General features: G+C 45.8%; 1 non-coding gene across 1 annotated transcript; it reads left to right on the top strand.

The window, feature by feature from the left end:
• The first annotated feature begins 4,056 nt into the window (after positions 1–4,056).
• On the top strand, positions 4,057–4,129 carry trnan-guu (transfer RNA asparagine (anticodon GUU)). The gene has a single exon. It is a non-coding gene; the product is annotated as a tRNA-Asn (tRNA).
• Positions 4,130–9,506: the final 5,377 nt, after the last annotated feature.

Raw genomic sequence — 9,506 nt, 5'->3', positions numbered from 1 at the left:
CACCGAAACACATCGTAACCGTGATCTGAATTTAACGCCACGTCATTCTTTGAAATCACCTTTCAATGATTGGGTAAAACCACTACTTGTACCACCGAAAAACAGCTTCGATTCCAGGTCAGGGCGGTAACTTCTGTAACAGCTTTTTTCAATTCAAAACCTTATAAAATTGAAGACATGCAGCTAATAAGAAAAAATAAGAATTAATTAAATCACAGTTAAATAACCGATAACCTTTTTCAGGATGAAATAAATATTAATATAGCTAGTGAGGGACAGTAGTATCTTTAATCTTTCATTTTCTTTTTACATGTGATGAATTTTTATCCCGATCTCATTTACGTGCTGTATGAGAAATTGTAAGTGTTTATGACTCAGTTGTAAAACCATTGATTGTGTGTGTGTCTATTCTTGATAGGAGGAGCACTTGAGACCAAAGTTCCAGTTCGATATATGCATCAATAGAATCAATTTTCACCAGTTCTTTTAAACCCAATAACATAATTTATTTTGATTGGACTGGATGGAGGAACATGATCCATGTAAAAAATTGTTATCGTTTTACTTGTGCTGAATGGTCATAAAAGTATTGGAGTGCGAACTCACTGGATAACAGCAAAGCTTGCAATGTTTGCGGAATATATTCGTGCAGCCAAAATGCACAATGACAACCCGGAACTGTGCGGCACCGAATCCTCGGGGAAAAACATTAAAAGGCTTCGCCCGGAGATGGGTTTGGATTACCCACCTTTCAGTTACCAGCCGAATGCGCTAAACCATTGGAACACAGATACACACTGCAAGACATGCAAAACCAGGGTGTCAGTCAGTTAAAGCTTCAGATTGCTCTGACCGGGATCGAACTTATCCACTCTCAGTTGTACTTTTCCCAAGTAAAGTGTGGGACATTCATTGTGGATGTGTGGAAGCAGTCTGGTCCTGCACACTGCAAACACTTCCATGTCACCACCAACCAGCTCTCCCAGAACCGGTGTGATCTACTTTCCAGCCTTCCAGTGCCTTGTCTGTGACGAAGTATGTTTCAAAGGTTTTGGAATCGTTGGTTCCACGGTGTAATGGTGAGCCCTCTTGATCTTAAATCTAGCGATCTGAGTTTAAATCTCGGTGAAACCTAAATTCTTGTTGTCCCAGCTGCTGAAAATTTGGGACAAACAAGTGAAAGACACCTGGTGCTGGTGGGCAGTTTTGTTGCCTTTTTCATTGATGCTTGATCTACAAGTCTAGTTGTCAAATTGTGTGCTCAACCGTCAGTTATCTGCTACAAATCAGCGGAGGACAAATCACTTTGTTGTCTAATGCTGCCTTTGTCTGCACAATGTGTGCTGAGATTATCTGTGCAATATGCATTCCGCAGGATGAATAAAAGCAATGCTTTTTGAAATGCAGGCACTGCATGTTTTGCACTCGATAAAACGTTGCATTTTCTTTTCATTAATTTTACATTAATGCATTGCAATGCCAACGCACTTTTTATGTGGCAAGATCGATAATTAGCAGAGCGTAATGAAGACATCGCAAAGTTTCTGTTTAAAGAATGGACTCAGTCGAGAATATTTTGTGGATTTTATTTTTCTGAGGCTATTTTCCCTGTGCTGGGGTCACCCTGCGCAGATATGTGAAAAAGCTGGTTTTGTTAAAACTCCAGAGACCGCATGGCGGTTCGCTGGGACAAAAGAGCTGTCAGTCATCCATTGACAAAAGAGCTGTCGGCCAGGAAGGGGGGCCACTGACAAAGCCCCTCTAATTTGTAAAAGCACTTCTCATCTCCATCTTAGAAGGAGACACAGAACAATGAACCCACCAGCCTGGCCAGCCAAGGAGGAGCTGGGTCGTTCCCAACACAAAGGCTCAGAGAGATGCCCAGACTAAGGGCCATCAGCCCAATGCATGGGTGGGATGGCCCATCACTGACTAAATACCCGTGCTTAGAAACAAAGGGGTTTTAAAGATTGGCGGGAAAGATAGGGGTAGTAAGACTCCCAGAAAGACAGGGTCCTTTCCACATTATTTTTAGCTTGGAGCTTGGTGTGAAGCTTGGAGCTTGCAGCTTGCAGCTTTGTCTAGAGAGAGCCCCCTCTCCCTCTCGCTCTCGCTCCACCGATCGATGTACCAGAGGAAGGGGCCGCAGTCCTGCAGAAGAAGCCACCGAGACTGAAGACCAGGCAGTGACTTCCCACAGCTGAGCTGAGCAAGGAAACGGGCTGCGTGTGGTGGTGAACATGGTCGCGAGTGTCCCAAGCCAGTAACCATATATTCCAGGCCAGCTGGGTAAGGGCTCAGGGTTTTCTCAGAAGGGAAGCTTTTCAGTGCTATTCTGGGGAGGGTAATTCATTGGTAGGGGTGGGGTTAGAATCCAGCAGGGAATTACTGCGTGTTACTAGGTTCATTTCTGTACTGTATGTATGTTGTTTGTAACCGGGATTTTATTCTCAACAGAGAAAGTGATTTAGTTTAGCAGTGCATGTTTTAGACAGTGTATGTTAGACCAAATAAATATACTACGATTTATCACTGAAGCATCCCTTTCCGTGAATCATTTAATTTACACTCTGAATAATAATTCCCAGATCTAGAACTTTCGTAAGGTGGGGGCGATTCAAACCGTCCATCTGGCAATTGGGCGAGGATCACAAACACTTACAATATTTACTAAAGGATATACTTGCTTTGGAGGCAGTTCAGAGAAGGTTCACTGGGTTGACTCCGGAGATGAGGGGTTGACTTATGAGAAAAGGTTGAGTAGGTTGGGCCTCTACTCATTGGAATTCAGAAGAATGAGAGGTGATCTTATCGAAACGTTAAAGGTAATGAGGGAGCTTTATAAGGTGGATGCAGAGAGGATGGTTCCACTGATAGGGGAGACTAGAACTAGGGGGCATAATCTCAGAATAAGGGGCTGCCCATTTAAATCTGTGATGAGGAGGAATTTCTTCTCTCAGAGGTTGTAAATCTGTCGAACTCACTGCATCAGAGAGCTGAGAAAGCCACGACATTTAATAAATTTAAGACAGAGATAGCTTCTTAACTGATAAGGGAATAAGGCTTATGGGGAACGGGCAGGGATGTGGACTTGAGTCCATGATCGGATCAGCCATGATCATCTTAAATGGTGGAGCAGGCTCGAGGGGCCATATGGCCTACTCCTGCTCCTAGTTCTTAAGTTCTTATGTTCTGAATAGCGACACACAAAAAAATGCTTTGATCATGGTTACACCTTATCTTCACATTTGTCAAACAATTGGCTCGTTGGTCTCGGGCTGTGATTTCCCTTGGAGTTGTTAATTGAAATTTACGAGGGTTCCCAGAGGAGCCCTGATATTGCTCGCATATTTTGAAATTGCATCGAACTTTTGTAAAGAAGGACTTGCATATCTGCAGCGCCTTTCAGGAACTCATGACGCCCCAAAGCGCTTTACAGCCATTGAGTTATGTTTGAAGTGTTGTAGTTTGGGGAAAGATGTGCCCAGATCACCAAACATGTACCTCATCTCTTTGCAATGAGTTTGGTGCAAATAATCAGGCGTCTCAGGGACTTGGACTTTCTTTGAATAAGTTCTGCTTGTACCTGCATTCATGCTTGAAACAGCAACTGGGCTTCCATCTCACGGGACGTTTGGGGTTGATGTGCGTTGCTTTCAATCTTTGAAATTTCACCAAGCAAAGAAACGGTGAATCCAACTGTCCCTGTAAGCATTTAGTACCCGTTTAATCACAGGAATATCCGCAGTCAGGAGCTAAAAAGGAATTCAAACCTAATACTGGCTTCGGGACAATCAGAATACTTTGTCACAGACAAGGCACCGGAAGGCTGGAAGGTTGATCACACCGGTTGTGGGAGAGCTGGTTGGTGGTGACATGGAAGTGTCTGCAGTGTGCGGGACCAGACTGCTTCCACGCATCCTCAATGAATGTCCCTCCATTTATTTGGGAAAAGTACAACTGAGAGTGGACAAGTTCCATCCCGGTCGGAGCAATCTGAAGCTTTAACTGACTGACACCCTGGTTTTTAATGTCTTGCACGTTTGACTTACATCAGTCTTGTGGCGCAATGGGTTAGCGCGTTCGGCTGTTAACCGAAAGGTTGGTGGTTCGAGCCCACCCAGGGACGAAGTGTTTAACTGTTTTTCCCCGAGTATTCGGTGCCGCACAGTCCCAGATTGTCATTGTGTGTTTTGGCTGCACGAATCTATTCCGCAAATGTTGCCAGCAGTGCTGTTATCCAATTAGTTCCCGCTCCAATATTTTATGAGCATTCAGTTCAAGTAAAACGATAACAATTTTTTACATGGATCATGTTCCTCCATCCAGCCCATTACAAATAAATTATGTTATTGGGTTTAAAGAAACTGGTGGAAATTGATTCTATTGGTACATATATAGAACTGGAACTTCGGTCTCAAGTGCTCCTCCTATCAAGTATAGACACACACACAATCAATGGTTTTACAACTGAGTCATAAACACTTACAATTTTAAACCATTCTCATACAGCGTGTAAATGAGATAGGGATAAAACTTCATCACATGTAAAGAGAAAATGAATAATTGAGGATACCACTGTTCCTCAGTAATTATATTATTATTTATTTCATTCTGAAGAAGGTTATCGGCTAATTAATGGTGATTAAAAGAATTCTTACTTTTGCACGTTGGCTGCATGTCGTCAATTTTATCAGGTTTTGAATTTAAAAATGGGTTACAATGCTGGTTGAATACATGACCCCAAAGTAATTTTGGGATCACAGGTTGAGTCTCTCTGGTGGTTTACGCTCTCTTGTAGAGCGCCTGAGTTGGGGCTCCGGTTGTTGGGCACTGGCCTGTGTGTCTGCTGTTTGCGGTGCCTCAGGCCTATCCGGACTGCCCACAGTGACTGGGCTCTCCTCCCTTTGGTTCCGGTGTTCGGTCACCTGTGCTGGAGTGAACTCTGTATCGTGTTCTTCCTCTGCTTCTTCTATGGGTTTGTTTAACCTCCTTTTTGTTTGAGCCACATGTTTGCGGCAGATTTGTCCATTGGTTAGTTTAACTACCAGAATCCTATTGGCCTCTTTGGAAATCACAGTGCCTGCGAGACATTTAGGCCCTGCAGTGTAGTTGTGGACAACAACAGGGTCGTTTACACCAATATATCGTGCCCCCGCATTCCTGTCATGGTAGTTATATTGTGATTGGCGCCTGCTCTCAACAATTTCTTTCATGGTGTGGTGTATAAGGGATAATGGGATTTGAGCAACCTTATCATTAGCAGCCCTGCGGGTGGAACCCCTGTGAGCGAGTGTGGTTGGGATCTATTGGCCAACAGGAGGCGTGATAAGTGGCTTTGTAGGGAACCCCCTTGGATTCTGAGCATCCCCTGTTTGATTATCTGCACTTTTCGTTCTGCCTGGCCGTTTGAGGCTGGCTTGAACGGTGCCTTTCTGACATGGTTCATTCCATTGCCTGCCATGAAGTCCTGGAATTCAGTGCTTGTGAAGCACAGGCCATTGTCGCTGACCAAGATGTCCGGTAGACCGTGGGCGGCGAACATTGCCTGTAGACTTTCTACCGTGGCAGAGGATGTGCTTGAATTTAAAATGTCACACTCAATCCATTTGGAGTGAGCGTCTACTACAATCAAAAACATTTTTCCGATGAAAGGACCTGTGTAGTCATCATGGATGCGTGACCAAGGATTGGCGGGCCATGGCCAAGGGCTAATGGGGGCTTCCCTGGGCGCATTGCCCAGCTGGGCACACGTGTTGTACCTGCGAACACAAACTTCCAGATCTGCATCTATCCCTGGCCACCAAACGTGTGACCTGGCAATTGCCTTCATCATGACAATGCCCGGATGCTCATTGTGGAGTTCTCTGATGAACACCTCTCTGCCCATCTGGGGCATGACTACGCGGTTTCCCCACAGTAGGCAATCGGCCTGAATCGAGAGTTCATCCCTGCCCCTGTGAAATGGTTTAAATTCCTCAGGGCATGCCCTGCACGTGGCTGCCCAGTCCCCATTCAGGACACATTTCTTGACTAGAGACAATAGCGGGTTTCTATTTGTCCAGACTTTAATCTGACCGGCTGTCACGGGTGAGCCATCGCTTGCGAAAGCTTCAACAGCCATGACCATCTCAGCGGCATGCTCGGTAGCCCCCTCAGTGGTGGCTGGTGGGAGCCTGCTGAGTGCATCGGCGCAGTTTTCAGTGCCCGGTCTGTGCCGAATTGTGTAGTCATAGGTGGCTAACGTGAGTGTCCACCTCTGTATGCGGATCGATGCGTCTGCATTTATGGCCTTGTTGTCGGCCAAAAGGGACGTGAGGGGTTTGTGATTTGTCTCCAGCTCAAATTTCCTGCCAAACAGGTACTGGTGCATTTTCTTTACCGTATATACACATGCGAGCGCCTCCTTTTCTATCATCCCGTAGCCCCTTTCTGCCTGGGACAGACCTCTGGAGGCATAAGCTACCGGCTGTAACTGACCCTTGACATTGACATGCTGCAACACACACCCGACACCATAGGACGACTCATCGCACGTTAACACAAGTTTCTTACATGGGTCATATCGCATTAACAGATTGTTGGAACATAACAAATTGTGTGCTCTATTAAAAGCCCTTTGCTGGCTGTCGCCCCAGACCCATTCGCGACCTTTGCTTAGGAGCACGTGTAGCGGCTCTAGCAGCGTGCTCAATTTGGGAAGAAAGTGACCAAATAGTTGGGGAGCCCCAGGAACAAACGCAGCTCCGTCGTGTTACGGGGTCTGGGTCTCTCTGGATCGCTTCCGTCTTGGACGCAGTAGGGCTCATCCCGTCTTCTCCTACCCTCATCCCCAGGAATTCTACCTCTGGAGCTAGGAAGATGTACTTCGCCTTTTTCAGTCGCAGCCCTACCCGGTCCAGTCTGCGTAGCACCTCCTCCAGGTTGTGGAGGTGTTCTTCAGTCTCGTAACCCGTGATGAGGATGTCGTCCTGAAAAACCACCGTCCCTGGAATCGACTTGAGGAGGCTTTCCATATTTCGTTGGAAGATCGCGGCGGCCGAGCGAATCCCGAACGGACATCTGTTGTACTTAAACAACCCCTTGTGTGTCGTGATGGTGGTCAGCTTCTTCAACTCTCTCGCCAGCTCCTGGGTCATGTAAGCTGAGGTCAGGTCCAATTTTGAAAAAAGTTTGCCACCGGATAGCATCGCAAAGAGGTCCTCCACTCTCGGTAGCGGGTACTGGTCTTGGAGTGACACCCGATTGATGGTGGCCTTGTAATCACCATATATCCTGACCGACCCATCCGCCTTGAACACCGGTACAATCGGGCTCGCCCAGTCACTGAATTCGACTGGCAAAATGATACCTTCCCTCAGCAGGCGGTTCAATTCACCTTCTATCTTTTCCCACATCACGTACGGCACCGCTCTGGCTTTGTGGTGTCCTGGCCTGGCTTTCGGGTTTATGTGAATCACTACCTTGGCCCCCATGAAAGTGCCAATGCCGGGTTGAAATAATGAGTCAAATTTGTGCAGGATCTGTGAGCATGAAACTCGCTCCACAGAGGAAATAGCATTAACATTGCCCCATTTCCAGTTCATGACAGCAAGCCAACTCCTCCCCAGTAGTGCGGGACCATCCCCCGGGACAACCCAGAGCGGCAACCTGTTCTCCGAATCTTTGTGGGTCACGATTGTCGTGGCGCTGCCAAGCACCGGAATGATCTCCTTGGTGTATGTCCGTAGCTGTGCGTCAATCGCCTGGGACGCCCACAACTTTTCAAACTATTTGTTACCCATCAGGGACTGACTAGCCCCCGTGTCTAGCTCCATTGATACTGGGATGCCACTGAGGAGCACTTTCATCATTATCGGTGGCATCCTGGTCTATGAACTGTATACGTGCTCCACATGAACTCACTGAACTTCAGCTTCCAGCAATTTCCCCCAGCGTTGATTTCTGCAATTTCTGTAGGTATTTTGCTCATCTCTGCAATCTCCGCCTGAGTTTGTGCCTCCATGCCTCCAACATGAGCTGTTGTTGGAAACAAAAGATCCCTTGCTAGTCAATCGTCCCTGACTACCCCTGTGACTGTCCTTGAGTGTGCCATTAACAGGTGTTGATGGCCCCATTACTGGCCACATTGTCCCTTGCAATGGTGTGAATCGCCGTTCTGCTTGCCATTATCTCTGTCGAACTCCCCCTCTGGGTTCGACTACATGTTGGGGCATACCCGATTGCCCTTGTCTGCTTGGAGAACTGTGTGCTGCTTCAACAATGTTGATTCTCTGTCCCAACCATTCCTTAACACAGTATCTCTCGTCTATTCTGCTAGCGGCCATGCTCACGTGGTTTAAATCCCAGTTTCTCGTCGCCATTGATACTTCCTTACTATACAGTAGAAATGCACACGAGGCCCATGCTTGAGAGAAGGTCAGTCTGTGGCCTGTCCTTTATTCCTTAGCACTCAAGTGATGAAAGTGGGTGGAGCTTCCCCTTTTATACCTGAAGGTCCAGGTTAGAAGTGTCTCCCACAAGTTCACCACCTAGTGGTCATTGTTCTCACAGTGTACAACTGAGGTCAGATTATATATGGGTTACAATGTTGGTTGAATACATGACAATAAGCACTTAAAATTTTAAACCATTCTCCTAAAATACAATGTGTAAACGAGATAGGGATAAAAGTTCATCACATGTAAAGAGAAAATTAATGATTGAAGCTATAAAAGATCCTCTCGGAATAAGTGATCACAGTATGGTTGAATTTGTAATAGAGATTGAGGGTGAGGAAGTAGTGTCTCAAACGAGCGTACTATGCTTAAACAAAGGGGACTAGAGTGGGATGAGGGCAGAGTTGGCTAAAGTAGACTGGAAACACAGACTAAACGGTGACACAATTGAGGAACAGTGGAGGACTTTTAAGGGGCTCTTTCATCGTGCTCAACAAAAATATATTCCAGTGAAAAAGAAGGGCGGTAAGAGAAGGGATAACCAGCCGTGGATAACCAAGGAAATAAAGGAGAGTATCAAATTAAAAACCAATGCGTATAAGGTGGCCAAGGTTAGTGGGAAAATAGAAGATTGGGAAAATTTTAAACGACAGCAAAGAATGACTAAGAAAGCAATAAAGAAAGGAAGGATAGATTACAAAGGTAAACTTGTGCAAAGCATAAAGATGGATAGTTAAAGCTTTTACCGATATATAACACGGAAAAGAGTTACTAAAGTAAATGTTGGTCCCTTAGAAGATGAGAAGGGGAATTTAATAATGGGAATCTATATGGGTAGAACTGCAGAATACCAAAGGGCAAAAAACTTTAGTGGGAGTTGTGTACAGACCTCCAAACAGTAGTAGTGATGTTGGGGAGGGCATCAAACATGAAATTAAAGGTGCGTGCAATAAAGGTGCAGCAGTTATAATGGGTGACTTTAAAATGCACAGAGATTGGGTTAACCAAACTGGAAGTACTACGGTGGAGGAGGATTTCCTGGAGTGCATAAGGGATGGTTTTTTAGAC

The sequence above is a fragment of the Pristiophorus japonicus genome, unplaced genomic scaffold (genome assembly GCF_044704955.1).
Source record: "Pristiophorus japonicus isolate sPriJap1 unplaced genomic scaffold, sPriJap1.hap1 HAP1_SCAFFOLD_252, whole genome shotgun sequence".
NCBI lineage: Eukaryota > Metazoa > Chordata > Chondrichthyes > Pristiophoridae > Pristiophorus > Pristiophorus japonicus.
The sequence above is the reverse complement of the archived record's forward strand: the minus strand, read 5'-3'. Positions and strand labels throughout refer to the sequence as shown.